This window comes from Pipistrellus hanaki (genome assembly GCF_964339955.1).
Source record: "Pipistrellus hanaki genome assembly, chromosome: 6".
Taxonomy (NCBI): Eukaryota; Metazoa; Chordata; class Mammalia; order Chiroptera; family Vespertilionidae; genus Pipistrellus; species Pipistrellus hanaki.
Window position 1 is genome coordinate 41,938,312 of NC_140508.1, and position 22,096 is coordinate 41,960,407.

General features: G+C 43.0%; 1 protein-coding gene across 7 annotated transcripts in view; it reads left to right on the plus strand.

Annotated features, from left to right (window-relative positions):
- The window catches only part of NEDD4L (NEDD4 like E3 ubiquitin protein ligase), a 285,795-nt gene that overhangs the window by 94,310 nt on the left and 169,389 nt on the right, over positions 1-22,096 (plus strand). The window contains exon 1 of one of the 7 annotated variants that reach the window (XM_084888486.1): positions 14,284-14,435. The exons of 5 other annotated variants lie outside the window; for them this stretch is intronic. The gene's annotated coding sequence lies outside the window, so the exon portion shown is untranslated. Of the gene's footprint in view, positions 1-14,283; positions 14,436-22,096 lie in introns of those variants that run through there. One more of the 7 variants, XM_084888484.1, reaches the window with a different exon arrangement.

Here is a 22,096-nt window from a genome sequence, read left to right on the forward strand (position 1 = left end):
GTGTCCTTTGACAGGTGATTGGATAAAGAAGATGTGGTACCTATATACAATGGAATACTACTCAGCAATAAGAAAAGATGAAATACTACCATTTGTGACAACATGGATGGATCTTGAGAATATTAAGTGAAATAAATCAGAAAAAAACTAAGAACCATATGATTTTACTCATATGTGGGATATAAAACGGAAACTCCTAGACACAGACAACAGTATGGTAGTGGGTAGTCAAAGGTAAAGGGGGCCAACTATCTGGTGATGAAAGATGATTTCACTTTGGGTGGTGGGCACACAATGCAATATACAGATCATATATCAAAGGAATGTATATCCGAAACCTATGTAATATTATTAACCAATGCCACCCCAATAAACTTAATTAAAAGTAAAATAAATAATGAACAATCATCAAGTAGATAATACATAGCATGCATGTTATTTCTCTTTTTCATTTCCCTTTCTTTGCCCAATAATTTTCTAAATTTGTCATGGATAAAATGTCATGGATTACAAAGGAATCATTAACTGATATTGGAAATAAATAGAATTCTTTATTTGCAGAGTACTGTATTCCAGTGTGGTTCCACAGACAACATGAACTTTTATAGTTTCACATTTTTATGGATTAGAACTTGAACATTCTTTAAGTCATATATATATATATAATTGATTTTTCACAGAGAGGAAGGTAGAGGGATAGAGAGCTAGAAACATCGATGAGAGAGAAACATCGACCAGCTGCCTCCTGCACACCTCCGACTGGGGATGTGCTCGCAACCAATGTACATGTCCTTGACCGGAGTCGAACCTGGGACCCTTCAGTCCGCAGATCGACGCTCTATCCACTGAGCCAAACCGGTTTCGGCTTTAAGTTTTCTTTAAGAGAGAAATTTCCAGATTGATACTCTTCATATAGAAAAACAAATATTATAAACATGCAATGTATATCCATGCAAATTATGGGAAACAGGTGTGGGTTGTCTCAAACATATTTGTATTTGGCTTTGGGATTAAAAACACTTTACATATGGTTCTCTCTGAGGTTGTGGGAGTTCTGAGTACTGCAAGAGAAGTTAATGAAGCAGTCTTGACATGAAAAACAGATGCAGAAAAGATGAGAGAGATTTTTGAATTTTTTTCCTGTCATCTTTTCCCTGTAGCTAAATTTGTAATGATGCATGCAGACAACATTACTTTTTAGATTGATGATAGAGACCCTCAAAGTATACAATAGTAGCCACAATTCAAAAAAAATTTTTTAAATTTTATTAAAAATATTTTTAAGGCAATATTGGCTACTTTTCTCTCCGGTATGCTTGAGGGTTTTTTTTTTTTTTTTTTTTTTTTTTAATAAAATTCCACTGGGGACAGGGGAAGGAGCCACGAGTCTTTGTGGGTAGCCTACCTTGGTGGGTATATTACATCAAAGGACTCATTTAAACAGGAGGGGAAGGTTCAAACGCCCATGGAGGAAAATGATGTCGGTCCCTTATCAACTCATTCCACAATAATGTCCTTTTCTCTCTCTCTCTCATTTCTGAATGTCTGCAAATATTGACAAAACCCAGAAACGAGGAAAGCCACGGATGCTTTCACTGGGGCAGAAAAAATGGGGAGGCATTAAAGTGTTTGTCAGCTTGAGGTGTTCTCTCTCCCCCCCCCCCCCCCCCCCATGTAAAACATTAGGACTCATTCTCAGGGCTGTTCTTATGAGATAATGTGTCCTTGTGACATCCCCTGATAATGCTAAAACACTGTACAAAATACAGGACCTATGTATTTCCTCTAGACAACTCTCCCTGAAAAAAGCCAACCTCCAGAGCAAAGTCCTAACAACACCATCTTAGCTGAGAAGCAGATGCTGTGTGAGTGGAATGAGGGGTCCTTTACCTCCTATGGGCGGAGAATGTGAGCCCCACAGGCGTGGCAGCGTACAGGGTGTTAACTGTGGGGTCGCAGGAGCCTTCCTCTCCCTACTGTTTGCCTTCCTCTTGCTTCATTGTATTTCCTTGGGCATTTGGGGTGAATCCGAGGCTTGATTTGCAGAGTGTACTAAAGTATCCCTGATAACAGTGAGGATGGTCAAATAACGTTGCAGTGCTTGATGAGGCTATAAATACTGTATAAATACTAAAATCAGGGTGAAATAATAACAGACGTACGTATTAAAGAAAACAGTTGGAGAGTCCATGGAAGAGAGAGAGAGGGGTCAATTTTGTTCCTCCTTTCACTCAAAAGAAGTGCAGCGGTGCCAATGGGGAGCACGTCAGAAATAGTGTCTCATTTGGGCGATAGTGTTCACTTTGACGGTCTGTACTGCACCCGGGGGGCTGCTCTCCACCATTGACTGTTCCTTGCCCTGTGGGTATCATTTAGGATTGCTTCACCAACTTGGATGTGCCCAAGTTCTACGTGGCTTACTCTGTCTCACAAAAACACTTCTTAACCTAAAAAAATTACTTTAAAAATGTTTACTTTATGGTTTTTTCCCCCCCTCTATTTTATTTCAAGTGTGGATGTCAAAAGAATTCAATTTCACTTATAGAAAAACAAAAATAGGCCCTGGCTGGCGTGGCTCCGTTGGTTGGGCACAGAAAGGTTTCAGGTTGGATTTCTGGTCAGGGCACATACTTTGCTTGTTGTGGTTTCCATCCCTGGTCGGGGCATGTATGAGAAAGCAACCAATTCACATTTCCCTCACATCAATGTTTCTCTCTCTCTCTCCCTCTCCCTCTCCCTCTCCCTCTCCCTCTCCCTCTCCCTCTCCTTTCCATTTTCTCTAAAAATCAATGTGAAAACTATCCTCAGGTGAGAATCAAAGAAAACAAAACAAAACAAAAGTATGCATGGCAAAAATATACCATAAGATTAAGGAAAGGGCAATCCAGGGGAAATACGGCCAGTTTCTATCACAGAGAAAGCTAATTTCCTCAATAAAAAGACCAATAGCCTAACTGAAAAAAATGATCAGAGGCTAAAAATAGTTCAGGGAGCAGGGAATACCAGCATAAATTAAACATTGAGATGGTTAGCTTCACTTACAATAAAATATATAGCAATAAAAAAAAACTCTAACGAAATACCATTTTCAAAGCTCTGATTGCCAAAAGATTTTAATAGCGCAGTGTATTGACAGGAGTGGGAAGAAACGGAGGTTGGAGGCTGTGGAAGTGATTTTAAAATGGCAAAGGCCTATCCACTTAGAACCAGCACTCCCAGTCCTGTCAGTTTATCCGCAGGATACACACGCAGGCCTGAAGTGAAGGGTGTACACATTCCCTGGCAGATACAATCAGACAAGAGTGGAAGTAACAGCGTGTACATTAAAACCAGCTGCCTCCTGCTTCGTGCAGTAGCAGTTCTCTCCCACCCACCGTCCTCCTCGGCTGCTTTTTCTGATGGTTTTGTTCTCAGCCAGGTTTTCTCTGTCGAGGGCGGCTCTGACCTTACCTTCACAGCAGAGAGGGTGGCTCCGGCAAACTTTAGGACTCGCCTTTTATTGGGTCACCCCTGACCTGGCAGCAGGGGAATAGAATGCTTTATAAATTGACCTATAGTGGAATAATTTATATATATACTAGTAGTGCCTGGTGCACAAAAATTTGTGCACTGGGGGGAGGGGGTACCCCAGCCTGGCCTGTTTTGCAGTTCGGGAGCCCTCATAGGATGTCCACCCCTACTGGGAGTGGGCCTAAGCCACAGTCTGGCCTCCCTTTGCGGGAGGCAACTGGCCGATCAGGTATATAGATACTTTCTGGAGGCAGCACAGACTCCTTATTTCTTTCCTCTGTGGTTGGAGAACAGGAGACTAAAAGGTGGAGGCAGAACTGTGACCCGGCTTTTGTAGGCTGCAGAAAGAGGGAGAGGGCTGGGGAAAGTCTAGACACATTTCCTTCAATTGTCCTTCTTCCTCTGGGCTCCTCCCTCCATTTCTTCCTTCTTATGGTGGACGTTGGGGCTGTGCGTGCCCCATGGGCCTTGTCACCCTCATGAATCATTGTGGCCTGGCCATTCCATCCCAGGAAGTGGCCATCCTGATCGCCATGGCTCACTCCCCGGTGCAGTCGGGCCTATGCGGCAAGCATGTAGGCAGGAGCTGGGCCTCTGAGGGGAGCAAAGAGGGATGCGTGGGGCGGAAGCGGGGAACTTGGTGGTGCAAACATAGCTCCTCCATGCTGTGCCAGCCCCTCACGCTTCATTATCAGACCCCTGATGCTCCTGCCCAGCGCCACACTCTTGGGCCTGTGGTGGGGGCGAAGGACTTGGGGTTGTAGTCTGGAGGCGGCCCTCGCTGGCTTGGAGTCCTGGTAATCAGGGAGGGATGTGGGGTGCCATAAGGCAGCGTCAAGCAAGTCTCCGCCGCCTCTCTCTTGTGCAGCCTGGCGTTTGGTCAAGCCTTTGGTCATTTTGGATGTTATGGACCCTGGCTCTTTATATATATAGATAAAAAATCTAGCCCTCTGACTCACATGCCCCCCTGTCTTCATGTTCCCATCAGGACACCTCTATCCCTTGCTATATCATTTACAGATCAAGCAGCAGAGTCTGAGACTTCCTGTATTTTGAGATATTCTAGTCATATGCATTATAATTAAATCACAATCATCACCTCAATCTTAGGAGGTAGAAGTATATGTAAAGGTTATGCAACTTTTGCCTAAAGTCACAGCTATAAATGGCGGAGCTGGAATCGGAAGCCAAGTGTGTTTGCAGGCACTCTGCCCCTATCCAGACTGCCCGTCTGAGTGTAGTGTTTACAGCTGGAACTAGGACCCACTGGGCACACCACCAGTGCTGAAGGTCAGCGCTGATCTTCACAGGGCACTGGGCCCAGCGCCCTGGTGCTCTTCCGGGCCGAGGGTTCTCAACCAAATGGCCAGGCCTGTCTTCTCGCAGGAAGTGCATCTCTGAAATGAGCAATAGGTGCTCGGAAAGAATTTCAGCAGCAGGCCGTGGGCAGCGCCCCTACTGCATTGAGGGTTCTAGAAAGAATTTGATTCCTTGTCTCTGTGGCTGATGATTTTTGTTGGTCATGTCAGCTTCAAATGTGGTGGCTCTAAAAGGGCCTTGGGGAACCACAGGGAACTTTGGATGTTTGTTCTCTTCTGTGCTCATTCCTGGAAAAGTTGCCCAACCAGATCGGGGAGTGGATGGGGAACAGGAACCCAGGAGAGATCAGCAGAAAATCAGCAGATAGATATGCCAGCAGTGGGGGCAGGGGAAGGAGGATTAAAAAGGAAAAGGAAAAGTATGTCTTTTTTTTTTTTTTAGAGTTCTTATAAATCAGAAGAAACAAAGAGGGAATTTAAATTTTAAAAAATGACATAAAAAGAAAAAGACATGATTGGTGTTTAACTTCAGTAAGCTTTATTGCATATGAATGCTTAATATTTTCTGGAGTAGACAAATAAAAGTAGGACTACTTTTGTTTTCCTTCTCACATATTAACTGAGACTTTTGTGTTCTATTGAGTACATTTGAATATTAATTATGAAAATCAAATTACCCAATACATGAGATGGAAATATCTGTAACATTCAACGATGATGACATTCGTCACCTTTTTTTTTCTCATGAAGAGAAAGCAAATATGAAAATCACATTAAACATGAGACCGCCCCTCCCCCTGAAGGTGGCTCATTTGTCATCGGTTAGAGTCCCGGGGCAGAGAGAAGGTGAATGGGCTGCTACTTCAGGGCAGCCCAGGTGCTTCTTTCTAAAGAATTGGGTACGTGTGTGAGGCCTGTGTTAGCTCTTCTGTGTGTTTTTGCTGCTTAGGTTCCATTTAAACCAGAGAGAGTGTCATTGTAGGGATTTAAGATATATTTTGAGGGATAAAAAGGGAGTTTGGACTTGAGTGAAAGATACAGTTCAGAATGTGGAGTGTGGGGTGAAGGCATTCCCAGAGGGTGTGCAGCCAGCTGAAGCGAAGGCCCGAGAGCCCAAGAGCCTGCGTGTAGTGTTCAGGCTCACCCAGGGCACACACTATTTTCTCCTCTCATCGAATGGGTCTTCACCAGCCTCCTGGGGAAAACAGAGTTAAATGTACGCATTGAGCTTTAGAGCTCTCAGACCCAAGAGCCAGTGAGTCGAGCCTACTGTGCATTGGAATCACAAGGGCAGCTTATATGTTGTTGCCAGTGTTTCTGGACAGACAGTGGGTCCACCTGCCAGAGCCCAGCACTCAACACCAAGAAACTGCAGTGGAGAAATACTGGCTGTTTTGTTGTGAATGGTGCCACCCAGGACAACGGGAAGCTAATGCTCAAAGCCCGAACTTCCCAATGGCATGTAGGTTACAGATTACACAGGGCAGAGTCGCCAGGAAGGCACCGTGGGTTGAGTTTGGGGTCCTGCTGGGAGCTGATCAGTTGAAGGTGTGCGGTAAGGGTGATGAACCATTTCTTCAGGTCCTGAGGACAGCCCTGAGGTCTTTTCCAGCGTCCGTGTCTGGTTCATGGGAAAGTAGTCCAAGAGTCATTCCATCTTAGGGTTCAGGAGCTGAACCAAGATGTTACCGTTAGCCTGCTGGAGGTGTGGACTGTGTGCTCATCCATCAGGTCTGGGTCACTGTCTTCTGTTGTGTTGGGGGTTGCTGACTATCGGGGGAGGAAGGAAGCCAAGTCTCTGAGAGATGGAGAGAGGGAGATGATTTCTAGAGCTATAGATTTTAAAACTAAATTTAAACAGAGTCATAAGGACCCTTTTCACTGGGACTCACTCCAGAGAGTCATTATTTGACTGGTGCAAGCAAGAAGACTGCTTTTGGCCCCCCCCACTGTGGACAAGTCTGCATTCCAGGGACTGAGGGACACAGTGAATCTAGCCCCCACTGTGTTACTCAGGGCCCATAGTCTCTGCTCTTGACTTTCCAAATGATGTCACTCTTCTGGGCAGGACCCCGCACAAGCCTGTTGGCCTCCTGCATCTACTTTTGAATCACGGGAGCTAAGTCAATGCAGACTTAGGACTGTACCTAGGGAAAGACTGTCTCTTTTCAGAAGTAATCCGCATTGATTAGTCTTGCAAGCAGGTTAATTCACTCATTGTCTTTCTATCTTTTAATGAAAATTGGTGCACAGCCTGCTGTTCTTCCAGTTGGTCCGTGTGGCAGACAGGAGCGGGGAGTTATTTCTCGGCACTGCTCTCCCGCACCAGCAGCAAGCCCTGACCTCCTTCTTCAGGCTGCCTTGTCACGCAGCAGCAGGGCTGGGAACAAAAGCCTTTCTCTCACCTGTCCAGGGCGCCCAGCACAGGCAGCCCTCCCAGCGCTGTGCCGTCCCCAGCGGCTCAGAAAGCCATTATCCTCTGCTATGTACACAACACCTGATGCCTCCCGGGAAACTTTAAAATTGTTCTGGAAAGAAACCATTCTTCGAGGGCCTATTTTTAGACTTTATAAAGCCCACGTTAGATTTTTGCTGTCACTTGCTCTGTCTGCTTTGCCTGCTGTTTGGAAGGCAATGGGATCTTTTGTCTTTAAAAGGTCAGCACCCTCTGGCCCCAATCTCTGAGCTTTGGAATGCTCTGCGGTATGTCTGCCCTCATTCTGACCAAAACCACAGGTAATGACCTTTACACCAGAGGAGCTGAACTAATATGATTGGGGGAAGAAACTGACTTCATAACAAAGAACCTCGAGTTAAAATGAAAATGAATTGGTGTGTCTTAGAACTTTTGACATGTGCTGGGCATACCTGTTCACCTAGACTGGTTTACGCTTCGGGCTCTCCAGGGGGCTGTTCAAGTCCAGGACAAGTCCATCTGATGGTTTCTTGCTGAAGGCGTTAGGAGCCATCATGTTCAATAACAAATTATAGAAAACAGAGTTAAGGCTTTGAACTGGGACCTTGACCACTTTCCAGTCTGGCCCCTCTTTAGCTAGAGGTTTTGGCTTTTTTCTTCACATGAATCCATAAATTGTAACAAATGGCCATTGTGTGACTTTGAAGGCAGTGATAATCCAGAGTGAATTCCGGACCCAAAGGCAGTTTTCTATCTCTTTGCTTCTTTTTTTCCTCTGTTTCCCACATTGTTCCTGTCCTTGCCACACAAGAGAATGCAAGTAACTTTTATTTTGTATTCCTTTTTTTAATTGGTAAATTTATTTTTTTATTTTCAAATGGGAACTTTTTTATTTCAAGAAAAATTATTTTAAATATAATGCTACATGCAATAAACATTAATATTTTAAGAAAAACTATCTTAAATATAATAATACATGCCATAAACAATATCTCAAAAAAATATTTTAAGTATAAATATAATATTACATGCAATTAACATATTTCAAGAAAAAAATGATTTTAAGTATTATAATAATATTACCAAAACTGTACTAACATAGTATATAATATTCCAAAAGTTGTAAGAAATATAAAAAATCTGCAAATAATAGGAGTACTTCTATTATATTCTAAAATATTAGATTTTTCCCTCTGGCTCTATTTTTGTTCATCAGTTTATGTTGTTCATTATATTCCACAAGTGAGTGAGATCATGTGATATTTATCATTATCTGAATGGCTTATTTCACTTAGCATGATTCTCTCCAGGTCCATCCATGCTGCTGCAAATGGTAAGAGTTCCTTCTTTTTTATAGCAGCTTAGTATTCCATTGTATAGATGTACCATAGTTTTTTAATCCACTCATCTGCTGATGGGCACTTAGGCTGTTTCCAAATGTTAGCTATTGTAAATTGTGCTGCTATGAACATAGGGGTGCATATATCCTTTCTGATTTTTTTGAATATATTCCTAGAAGTTTGTATTTCTTATTGATTGAAAATTTGGGAATTCATGTTATTAAATTTAAAGCAGATAAGTTGAATATTTTCTAGGAACTCCTCTAAAAAAATATTGAAACTCCAATAAAACCAAACCAAATATTTCTTTAGTTAAAATGAAAAAATAAAAATAAAAAAGACAAACGTATGGGGATGAGGGGAGAGATATGCATACATAGAAAAGATTGGAAAGGGTGCACAATAAAATGTTAACACCTTATCAGAGTGGCAAGATTATCAGTTATTTTTGCTTTTTGTAGTTTTTGAATTTCCTTCAATGAGTATATTGTTTAATGTTATCAAATCTATAGAAAGACAAATGTGGGTGCCTGATGACCTAGCAAATGTACTTCAAAAGAATTCATTTTATGGAAATAGTGAAGAATGTATTAGTATATCCGTATATACCCAAAGAGTTAGCTATAAAGATGAATAATTGTTTATTATAATGAAAGATTTAGAACAACCTAAATACGTTTCATTATGGTATATCTCTAAAATTAATGGTTTGAAGCCATTAAAAATGAGCTGTAGATATATCTTTAATGATATGAAAACATTTTTTATAACTGAATGAAAAGGTAAGCCACAAAATTCTTTGTATCATTTGATCCCATCTTTTTATAAGAAACACATACCTAGACAGAAATACTGAAGAAGATCTGAAGGGGTATTAATATGTTAATGTGTTAATAGTGTTGTTATCTCAAAGGGGGGGGGGGATTCATGGGTACTTATTTTCTTCCTTTGCCCGTGTGTGTATATGTATAATTCCCTGTAAAGAATCCATATTATTACTCTTGTAGAAATTGGAAAAATGTATTTGTGTTTTAAAAGTAATTGCCTCTTTTGTGAGAACCTGTGATTTTAACTGCAGTCAACCTCTTAACCCCACTTTTAAAATCCACTTTCTTATGCCTTTTAGAGAATTAAAGCAATGATAATGATAAAAGAGCTTAACATGACAAACTGCCGCCAAATGGAATGTTGATAGTTTTAATGGCTGAAATCTTTAATTGCCATTTTTATCAGTGAATAGTATTCTTTTTTTCTTTTCCAGTGTGTTGGGTTTTCATAGCAGAAGACAGTGCTGTCTACTACATTTATTGACAATTAGAAGCTTAATCTTTGTAATGGGAAGCTAAATATTAAAGCTGGTTCTAAATGATGTTACAGTCAATGAAGCTCTGAGCCCGAGGGCCTGGTGATAGTGCCTGTATTTCAGCATTCAGGAGCTGTTTCTGTGTTTATTTGAGCTTTGCAGCCAAATTCCCTGTGTTGAGGCTGTTAGAAGCCTGACTCCTAGGTAATTGGTAGATTACTAGGGAAGACAGTGGCCTTACTCTGTTGCAGCTTAAAATTTCATTGGTGAGATAGGCTCATTACAGACAATTACATTAAACTGGAACCTAGTGGATGAGCAGAGTGTTAAATTGTATGCAGAAATGACAAGCGTTGAAGACTTCAGATCAATAAGACTCATGTGATGGGCATGACTGTCCATGTCAGAAACCCCAGTGCCATCATGGTATGTGGCACATGGTAAGAGCTTGATAAGTACTTGATGAATGCGATCGTTTCTGAGCTGGCTTGTCCAGCCTGGCTTCCTAATTACAGGAGCCTGGACCGTGAAAATGCAGGAGAAGAAGCTGAGCTTACATGTGAGCTTTTGGGGACTGGGAGATCAAATGAGTGGTTCAGGGTCACAAATTATTGCTGATTCTCAACACTATCGATTGCTTGTATTGCATGTATTTAATAACAAGAGGAGTAAGTGTCAGGCTCTCTTATGAGAAGCTTGCTGGTTTCAGGAAGATTAAGATGTTAAGTTGCCTTAATATGAAGCAAAGAAGGTAGCTAATGGCATTAGTAGGTCTCCTGCCACCCGGCTTACCCAGTTTAGTGATTCATTAGCCCTCTGACAGCTTACCGCTTACTTTAGTGTTTCTACCAAGTGGCCTTGGCGGCCCTTTTGTTTCCTGTGGGAGGACCGCCAGCAGTGCTTTCTGGTGGGCTGGTTCGGGGATGCAGCCACAGATACCTGTGTCTGTCTGTCAGTGAAGCTCAGCAACCATCCAGTTATGCTGAGAGGTGCTAGGAGCTGGAGAACATAGGATTTTTGACCTTCAGAAGTTTATCATCAGTTGCTCATTTGAGCACATCTTGGACCTTGAACACGAGTTATATATTTCCAGATGTTAAAATAAAGAAAGACAAAGGATCATTTGATGTATAGAGTTGTCTTTCTGCCTGCCTGCTTAATTTATGATTGCTTTACAGATTGATATCTAAGTTGGATATGCCATGTTTCAATACAGTACACTTGCCTGTGTGGCCTTGGGGTGGGGGTGGGGGACAGGGTGCTTGTGATGGTTGCAGAGGTTTTTAAGGTAAAGGGGCTAAGAAGAGAACAAGGCCAGTGTGTGTGTGTGTGTGTGTGTGTGTGTGTGTGTGTGTGTATGTAGGGCCATGTGTGGAATGTATTTCTTGATACAAGCTTTTTTACGTAAGAGCTATTTATTTGCTTATTTCATATTATGAAAGTGCACTTTTGATAGGAAGACAGCATGTACTAAAATTTACCTCTTTTTAAAAAAAAAAATTTTATTGATTGTTTACAGAGAGGAAGGGAGTGGGATAGAGAGCTAGAAACATCAATGAAAGAGAAACATCGACCAGCTGCCTCCTGCACAGCCCCCACCAGGGATGTGCCCGCAACCAAGTTACGTGCCCTTGACCGGAATCGAACCCGGGACCTTCCAGTCCGCAGGCCGTCGCTCTATCCACTGAGCCAAACCGGTTCTGGCCTAAAATTTACCTCTTAAATGAACCTCGTATAAAATTGAACTAAGTACCAATAAAGTGCTTAAATTTATAGTTGTTTCAAATAATCTATTGAGGTCATGTGGATATAAAGGCAGAACATTTTATATAGCATAGAGTCCTGAAAATTCCTATCTCTTTGTGTAACTGAAAGGCATTTATTATGCTCTCAGTAGATCTGTATGGAGGAAGATTTGCGGGCTTTGGCATAGTGGTCACCCAGGCCTTGTTACAGGTGCCTATAAACCCATACATATTGTGTTCATCACTACTCTCATTTTAGAGAGTTATCCTAATGACACCACCAAAATATGAATTTTTCAGTGTTTTTCCTTCTCGTGGCCCTCACTTCCTCTGGCAGATTTTTCCTAAGGTTGCTGCTACCTGCTTTTGAGAGCCTTCTGGATCTAAATATATTCACCAGGGAATGATGAAGTCTTCTGGGAAGTGAAGAGGGAAGGAGCATTTCTTCAATATCACCCGATTTGGTAGCTGTGTGTGTGTGACCTGACTCTGTGCTCCTGCTGCACTGAACAGCTCTCCTGAGCTTGGCAAGTCTTACCCACTGGTCAGGGCCCAGCTCAGAGGCTCTCTGATGTGTTCTGGGTCTTCAGCTGGTCTCTTTTCTCGGCAGAGATGCCTACCTCATATACTTCACAATCAGAATTGGCTCTTGAGACTCTGAAACACACGGGTTCTCTGCTTCTCTTTTCTCTACTTGTCTTGGGAATTTTATTTTTTGTAACCAAATCACCAGATGTTGGATAGGGGACTAAGCTGATGCCAAAAAAAACCCCAGAACTTTTATCTTCCCTCTTGTATTTAGTGGCTTGATCAAAAACCTGGGGAAAGAAGGAAGGTTGGAAAGAAGGTATGGTGGGGAAGGCTAATGGTTGACCTTGAGCAGCCAAACTAGCTGTCAGGAAGTTAATGTGCTGGTAATGCAGTAGGAATTCAGAAGGGGGCTGCCTCTTGGAGAATGGATTGAAGATGGTGTGGGGTTCATGTCTGCAATGTGCTGGAGCTACCACCAGATGGCGATGGAGGCTTCTTGGCCCTTGGAACTCCCCTGTCTATGAAGGTCTCTAGAAGCATCTGCTTGACCAGATACTCATGCCATTGTCATTCCTATCAAAGACTGGTCTTATAAGTTACCTGGGAATTCCATTCTAAGAAATAAATGCCTTTTAAAAGGAAGCATTAAACTAAAAGATCTGGCTCAGTTAAGAACCTATTCTTTTCTTTAATACTATCTTAAAAGTGGACATGATCTTGGCCTTGAAGTGGGAAGTTATAGGAATTTGGGGCAAAAAAACCTCCTCTAACTTGGACTGCAACTTGGTGTCCCTGGCAGGCTTTTGGCTGAAGGGTCGTATGATGTGGCTTTGACCGTTATGTGTTCCAATGACCTTTAAAATTGGCCTCTATTTGAAGATGTTGGTGAAAATAGAGAGTAGAAGAAGCATCTTTTGCTGTTGGATATACATAGGATCAGTTTCTAAATTGAGGGAAGGTGAAAAGGGTGCCTATGGTTGATTTAGGACAGTGGTCAGCAAATTGAGGCTCTTTGGCCCCTTGAGTGTGGTTCTTCCACAAAATACCACGTGCGGGCACACACATACAGTGCGATTGAAACTTTGTGGCTCATGTGCAGAAGTCGATTTTTGGCCTGGGCGAGTCTATTTTGTTTTTGTTTTTGTTTTTTTGTTTTTTGATTAAGGTATTATATGTGTACATATCTCTCCATTGCCCCCCCACATCCCCCAATGGGCGAGTCTATTTTGAAAAAGTGGTTCTAATGCCCGAACCACACTCAAGGGGCCAAAGAGCTGCCTGGGGCTCGTGAACCCCGGTTTGCCAACCACTGAGTTAGGACAGTACTTTCAGAGCACAGGCGGCGGGGGGGGGGGGGGGGGGTAAGTGAGTGAAGAAAGGACAGAGGCTTGTTGACAGTGGGCCGCAGGTGACTCCCCCTGGGGTCTCAGTGATTCCTTACAACAGCCCACAGAAAAGGTTTCTTGCCTCCATTTCTACAGATAAGGAGGTGAGGTAGGTCAGGAAACATGCCCAGTGTCCTTCAGCTAGCAAGGTGGTGGAGATGGAATCCAAAGCTACCCTGTCTGATGAAAATGGATGCTCATTCCATATACATGAGGACAATTGAGCAGTCATTTAAACAGTAGTATCCAGTGGTGTTTCTTCATTTCCTTGAATGCCTTTCCTCTCAACATTTTCATGAACATTTTCGAAAAATGCTGCTAACATAATGAGAGACACTCTGTATGCCTCGGGTCACCTCAGCCAGGTATGCACACTTCTTACTAAGCTGGCTGCTAGCTCTTATGACTACAAATACCTTCCTCATATGTGTTGCTATGGAGGCAGGGTTGTAGGGTCATGATTTGAATTCCTTTTATGTCTCTTGAATCCACAGAGTTCCCCCTGGAGTCATTGGTTCTGCTTCCTTCCCTCTTCCTTGCTTTTGACTTTGCTCCTGATTTGAGCGAGGCAGGCTGCAGCAGCAGCTTCCAGCCCAGGTTAGGCTTCCGCTCAGCACCAGCGGGTGCAGCCTGAAGGGTGTCTGGCTCCCTGCACACCCTCCCTGGGCGGGAGCTCTGAGAGCCCTCCCCGCGGAGCGCTGAGCCTTCCTGGGAACTGGGCACCTCCCCCTCCAGGCTGCGGATCACCTGTCAACACGGGGAACTGGCTGGCTGAGACTAGGATTTCTGCTCGCTGCTGTTGTTAGGGAAACAGACAACCATCTGCATCTAGACCAGCCTCTCTCTTTCTCTCTCCCTCCAGACAAGGTCTTCTGCCTGGAATCTGGTAAGTGCCACCCAGGACTGCGCTCATTTTCCTTGGTTAACATAAGGAGAATGTTCTCTGGGGATGGATTCATTAGCTTTAAATGTGCCAGAATTTGGGGATCCAGCCCTTCCTTCCTTCCTTCCTTCCTTCCTTCCTTCCTTCCTTCCTTCCTTCCTTCCTTCCTTCCTTCCTTCCTTCCCTCCTTCCTTCCTTCCTCCCTTCCTTCCTTCCTTCCTCCTTTCTTCCCTCCCTCCCTCCCTTCCTCTCTCCTCACTCCTTAACTCCTTCCCTTCCCTCCAGCCCTCCCTCCTTTCTCTTTCTCTTTTTCATATCCATGAAACATTTTTGTATGCTTCAAAAATAAAAATGTATATAGTGAGCATTTCTAATTATGCATTAAGCCTCTGGCATCTGGTTTGAACCTATTTTTTCCAGTGCACTAAATGATTAAGCAGACAGTGCTCTCTGGTGCCTCCCCTTTCCCTTTTGTGAATCAGTGACTGCATTTGCCATCACTGTGTTCCTGAAATGTTAGAAATAGACACAGGGAAGGGATCAGTCATTCAGAGTTCAGAAATTTCACCCCCAGGTGAAATGAGGGACAGGCTTTAATTTCTTTATTTTTGACTTCTTAGACTTCATGGTGTATTAAGCTTAATTTAAAGCATGGCTAATCCAGACAGGTTATCACGGGACAGGTGTGCCTCTTCATTGTTTTAGATTTGGCTCTTGGAATACAAATACCTCCCTCTTTTGTTTGTTTTATAACCTTTACAGGAAATGTTTGAGGATGGGTCACATGACTCCTAACTTTAGCTTTCACTTGTGTGCACACAGATTAAGTGGTTTGCTCCTATGTGGATATTCAAAATTTATAATTTAAAAATTATAAATGAGGTGCCTGATAGATTACTATTCATTTGCCCGCCTCCCCCACCCCCCTGCCCCCCAATTCCTCAGCCTCCACACATATAAAGAAACTAAAACTGGCACTTAATATTTTCTTGACTCTGAGTTAAAGAATACTCACGGTAAACATCTTTAAATCTAGAAATTAATCTCCAGGAGTCTATCTTCTATTCAAGGTTAATCTCACTGACAGAAATTAGTGTGGTTCTACCTTTATTCATTTATTTTTTACTTTCACCACAAATAATGCCTTCAGGCAAATCTGTAATTGGAGGAGAGTTGAATGGTGCACTCCTGGAATGGAAAGCCAGGGCCATGGCTGCTCTTTCTGGCGGGCCTGTCCACAGCCTTGGACAAGGGGCTGAGGAGCCCCGTGTGGGCAGCACCGGGACGCCATGTCCTAAGGAACACTTGTCAGGGGTCTTCATACACCAAAGGGTTTCATCTGTAAAATCCAACCTCCGACCTGGTTTGCGCGATGGTGACTTATTTTGCTTGAGTGTCACGTGATCTTGGGCCCCTGGATGTGGGAGAAAGAGTGGAGCAGCTTCATGAGTAGGGAATGGCCATCCCTGTGCCTGTGACTTGAAACTGAAGTCTAAACCATCACCTTCAAGGGGGGGGAGGGTGTTTCCGCTGACCAGTGGAAAAGCTGGGACACAAACTCCACGGACCTCACCTATTCAGAATTCCTTACCTGTAAACACACATGTGAGTGACAGTCACACCTCCCAAGCACTAAGGAAGAATAGGAAATAAACCCAGAGAACTAACTGCAGCTGGGGAAGAAAAGAAGCCCCCACCCCCTGCCCTAACCCCTCCAAGATACCCCTGTTGGCTCAGCTCCCTCTGTGCCATTGCAGTGCCCTTCTCCCAAAATGCCCCAGACTGTGTGTTTGGCAACAAGAGGCTGCTGCTTTATCTAAATGCATTTTTTTTTAAAAGCCTGTGGACTGCCATCCTTTGCCAAGGGCCCTGGGCCCTGGTTAATGATCTTTAATGTAAATGATTCTAGGCCCTGGTTAACGTTTAGCTTGGCTGGTCCCAGGCAGGTTGAACTCCGTGGTCCTTCCTGTGGTTTGCTCTTTGCCAGCCACCCGCCCACCTGTAGGAACTGGGCACAGCCAGTTCTCTTTGTGTGTGCTCTTTCTCGGGAAAGGGGGTGGGTGGTGCCAGCCAGATGAGGTGCAATCAAAAATACTGAGCAGACTGAGCAGCTGCAGAGCGCCCTGCGCGTGGAGGGCTCCTGGGTGGGTGGCTCTGAAATCCAGAGATGGCTTTTTCCGCTGAGCCTGCTTTCGAGGGGGCTGCTGATGGGAGTTCTATGCTGCGTGGTCATCGTGGCCACGTAGCAGGGGCCAGCTGCCTGGGTCTCTAGGTCACCTTGGCAATCATCTGTGTCCTCACCTTTTTGGTAGGATACCTCTTGGCGCTCCTCCGCGAAAGAAAGAGAGTGTGCAGATGGTCTCCCGGCTCTTAGGGTGGGAGGAGGTAGCCATTTGCTTCTGGCCTAAATATATAGTGGTGGTGACGTCCACGCATTCACACTAACACCTAAAAAAAGATACAAAATGGCTTTCATAGCCACAAAGATAAAAAAATGTCCTTTTTTATGATTTTAAGAAACCATTTTTACAACAAGTTTGTAAAAATCCAGTGGCACTAGCCCTCAGTCTCTCAGGTCTCCCTGGAGAATTACTCCTCCTGTTTAACTGGTGCCCACTGAAGTCTTCTTCTCTGCCCACCCCCACGTTAAGCAGAGTGACCCCAAAGAACCCCAAGGACATTCGCCTAACACACTTCTAAGGCTCAGACTTCCATCACACCTTTCCTCTCTCCCTGGCCGCCTTGATCTTCCTGGAATGGGGTCTGTTTTCATCACTGATGGCAAAGTGATTCTTGGGCAGCTTGCCTGTCGTTGTGGGAGGTGGACTGTGGGTGGGTGGGGTGTCACCCAGGGGTCACAAGGTGTCCACGTTGGCTTCGTTCCCAGACCAAGGTCTGCCTTACACGCTTGGTTTGTTTGGCTGCCCGTTGTCGAATTTGATGTTTACTTTAGCATCCTGGGATGGGAAAGGTTAAGAATTATTTCTAACCCAAATTCCTTGTTTCTAGGAGATTATCAAGTCTATACATTATCTTTATCTATTGCCTTATAGAGTACTAACTAACTCATAATAGTTGAGGGGAGGGGGAAATATAATGTGGCTTCTTTGGTCACCCATAGCGATTTTATTTTCTGAAATAGATACCTGTTTATATGGTCTAATAAAAGATTTTAAACAAATTATTTAATCCATGTGGAAACCTTACATTGCTATTGAAATCACATTTGTTTATACATGCCATGGATTGCTTTAATCCTCCAATTTTGCCTTCTCTCTCCTTGGGGCCATTGTCAATGTTGGAGACATTTACTGTCCTTCAGTGGAGACCGACAGACAGGCAAGCTGCTCAGTGTCAGCACTTCCAAGGTTCGAGAGGCCTTGCCTTAGGGAATGCACAAAATTACAAATGCCATGCAAAATCGGAACTGGCTGGGTAGCAGATCCATCAGGAGTAAAAGTTGCTTTTGTTTTGTTTTGTTTTGCAAAAGTGTTCTATGTGGCCTGAGTTAATGGATAAATTAGTGGGTCATGCAGTGAAACATAGTATTAAGGTAGTAAATTATATTTCTTTCAAGGTCAGATTATTGGCAGAATGTCTTATCTATATATATAAAAGGGTAATATGCAAAGTGGCCCCTTAGGAGTTTGAACAGGAGACCTGGAGTTCCACTGCTCTCTATGTCGTGGGCTGACAACCAGGGGGCAGTACGGAATGAAGGCTGCAGCTAGCAGCTGGGGAAGGGAGGCTCTGGCTGCCAGCCTGAAGGAAGGCCCGGCCAGCAGCAGAAGGCCCCAATCGGCCCTGATTGCAAGCCAGGCCTAGGGACCCTACCCGTGCAGAAATTTTGTGCACCAGGCCTCTGGTTTGATCATAATTTATTTAGTAGAAAGGTATTTGATAGTTCCTTGTATCATTGGCTTGGAGGGTTCGTTTTCCTGGTGAAACAGGAAAAGCTCTCCATTTGTGGTGGGAATCCCTCTGGTAGCTGGCGAGGAGGCCTGGTTGTGGCCTAGGACAAGATAGGGGTGTCCCTACTGCTGACCAACCTCGTGTGTTTCCCAATACTCAAATGAAAGATTTATGGAATTTTAGACCTAGAAGGCAGTCTTAGTTCAGTCTAGTACTTTCTCTTTTGAGATAAACTGTATGGTTAACTTTCCTTTTCTGATCATTCTGATGTGGTTTCTTCCTTATTTTAGCTCTTAGGGCAATTTTTGCCTGCTCAGTGAATTCACTCTTCAGTGGATCAAGTGCACACTTTTGACACCTTTTGTTGTCATCTTGCCTTGCACTTTGAAACTGTCAAGGTTAACTTTTAATGCACTTCTAGATCCCTTAATTCTGTTAAACTGACTTCGGAAAGGGGCAGTGGAGTTTGCACCTTTGGGTCTTGCAGTTCCCACAGAAGTACCCGTAGAAGTACTCGCAGAAGTATGTTATAGGTTTTAGATCCACAGGAAGTTGATCTGATTTAACTGACATACAAACTTAGCATAGCTGAACCAGTCTTAGCATCCAAAACTGGCTTCTAGGTTGTTGTTCTTCCTCCAGAGGTTCGTTATGCCATTGATAAGTGAGTTCTCTAAGGTGGTGGTTACTGGAGCTATAGATAAAGGCTGGTCTGATGAAAAATGGACTCTCAGAGGTGTTTCATCTAATATTTGCATTTTTCTTGGGCTTAGGATACCTCGAGAAGCATCATTTTACCGTATTTTTAGTTCTTTATGCTTGTTTTTGCTAAAATAATTGTCCTTTGGTGAATTATAAATTCTAAGAAAGCCAAAATCACATCCTGGAACAGGAAAAAGACATTAGGGAAAGACAGGAAATCTGCATAACGTATGGACTAGTTAGTGATCACATAGCAACCTTGACCCATTAATTTTGACACATGTATCACACTCATGTAAAATGTTAGCAGGGAAACCCCATATGGAGTACATGGGAACTCTGTGCTATTTTGCAAGAATTCCACAACTGTTCTAAAATAAAACATTTATTTTAAAAAAAGAAAATTGTTGCCATTTTGTTAAGAGGATATAGTAGTGGATTTTATTGCTTTCTTTTTCTTTGAAATAGGCTGCCATAAAGTTGAATTACTTGTTCACCTCTCAGCTTTCTGTTCAGCATAGCCACAAAGTGCCCCTTTTCAAAATGCTCCCAAATTGGTTTGAGCCATTACAAACCAATTATTATGTGATTTTATTGCCTGCCATCGTACTGACTCATGTCTAGGGGTACAGTTAAAAGACTACACCGAACTTTCAGGTTAAAAAGTTACATCAACAGGAAGTGTGTTTTAAGGTGCCAGTTGAAACACTACCAGCTGGGAGTGCCACCAGCAATGCACTAGTTAGACAAAGGGACATGTCCCTTTTTTGGTGGGCCTCCAAAGGCATCTGGGTGACAGATGCCAGTGTCTGTGAGGCCTGGTGTAATTCAATGCCTCTCAAACTGGAATAAGGAATTGTGGTTTCTGTGTTCGTAAAGCTACAAAATACACATGTGGGTGTATTGTATTTGATAAGTCACTAACATTGTTATTTTTGTGTTTAAACAGCCATGGATGTATTGTGGGAGAAATGAAGAAATTAGCAAGCATTCTTAAAGTTCTATTTGAAATTGCTGGCAGTACCCTCAGGCCGTGGTCACAGCCCCCCTCCCCTGTTGGCATGGGTCTTACCAGGAGGCAGTATGAAAGGCACTGAACTTGGTGATAGAAGAACTTGACTTTGAATCTGTTTGAGTGAATTACCTGAGTCATAAATGGGCATACTAGCCATCCTGAAATTTTGTTGTAAAAACAGGATGAGATAATTTAAGGTGTATATAGCTCTTTAATAGCCTTTAATTCCCTTAAATTCTGGCCTTCTCTTTCATACCTGGTTTAAGGATTGTAGCTCTTCAGGCTATACACTCCCTTCCTGCTCCAGGTTTTTAAAGCCAGAAAGAGACCTCATGGTGGGTATGGATAGACTGGAGACCCAGCAGGCGATGGTCTTCTTGTTACCTCTCCCTCCCTCTGCTCACAGTTGGCCAGGCTGACCCAGATGCAGTGTTACTCAGCGACCAGGAGCATCACCTGGGAGCTTGTTGGAGGTCCAGCCCCAGATGTACTGAGTCAGAGTCTTCTTTCAGTTGGACTCCCACTTCGTCATGCACAGTCTAGTTTGGGTATGGTGGTCTTATGGCCTCCTTCAGGAGGGGATGCAGCCATGGTTTATCAACAGTGCCTTTCATACTGCCTCCTGGTAAGACCCATGCAGGTCCTTTCCAACAGTTGGGTTACTCCCAATCCCCTCTGGATCTACCCCTCTGGTCGCCTGACCCTGATTCATACCAACCTCCATCTGTGAGGGGCTCCACATGGATCTCCTGGTTAATGCCACCCTCATCCCCCCTCATTCACAGCCTTCATCCCTCTGGATTTATCTCTGTGCCCTACCTTTTATTTCATGACTCTGTTCACCCTCATTTGTGTATTTATTCACTTTATTGTGTATTCTGTCATTGATGTTAAGGGCCTTAAATGCTTGCTCATGTGTATACCACTATGTAAGAGTTTTCATAATTGTTGTTAATAGCTCCATTTCTTTGCACTGCTGCTGCTGCTGTGTGTGTGTGTGTGTGTGTGTGTGTAACTGATATAAGGCCTCAATGCATATTTAATTGGAAATTACTCAAAATATCCAAAAACTGAGTTGGCAAGCTAAAGTAATTATAAGTGATAAAATCATTGTACTAGTAATTAAATCTCTTACTACCGGATTCAGTATTTTCTGTCTCTCTTACATTTCAGTTTCGGAAGGTCAGTTTTTTAGGAAAGTCAAAATAATAATTTATCTAGATACAGTGTTGAGGTGTAGTACACTGGAATAAAGATTTTAGTAATAATCATAAGTAGTGTTGTTTAATGTATAAGAATATGAGGGTGTTTTTTTTTAAAGGTGGCTTATTATACCAGATGATCGTTCTAAACTATGTTAGCTGCACGCAAATTAGTAAATGTTAAAATAACGATGACTGGTGAAAACATTTTTCAAATTCTTTTTGCTTAAAATTAAATGAAATTCTCCATTTGGTAGTTGATCTCTCAGATAAATCAAGTCTTGCCAAACTCTTTGAGAATCAGACCCTAATAACTAGTGAATCAGACCCTAAAAACTTATAGTATTTGAGACATAACAGCTATGTACTGCAATTTATAGGGCATAATTAAGTAAAGAATTTTTTCCCAGTATTTAAAAATGTGTACTAGTAAAACTTAGCCTGGCTTAAGTGAATCTAGCTTAAGCCAGTGGCTGAGAAAAACAAAAACATTTATTTTGCCTTTGGCGTATATATAACAGGTGCTTATCTGGAATACAAGGAGGATTGACGCCCATGACTTCAGGATGCATATGGTCTAATAGCTTGAAATTTCCAGGGGGCAGCGTTTTGTTCGTGGGCTCACTCCAGCCAAATTAATCAGTAGGCACCTTAGATAGATGAAAATAACTTTACAGATATTTGACATTATATTAACTGACAACAGGTCATGATGTATAGGAATTGCATTTTTTGAGCTTTAGTTAGACTTTTAAAATCAGGTTAAGAATTTCCGTCATGTTTGTACCATTAAACATTCATTCCACAAAGAGTTTCATAGGCATTATACATTT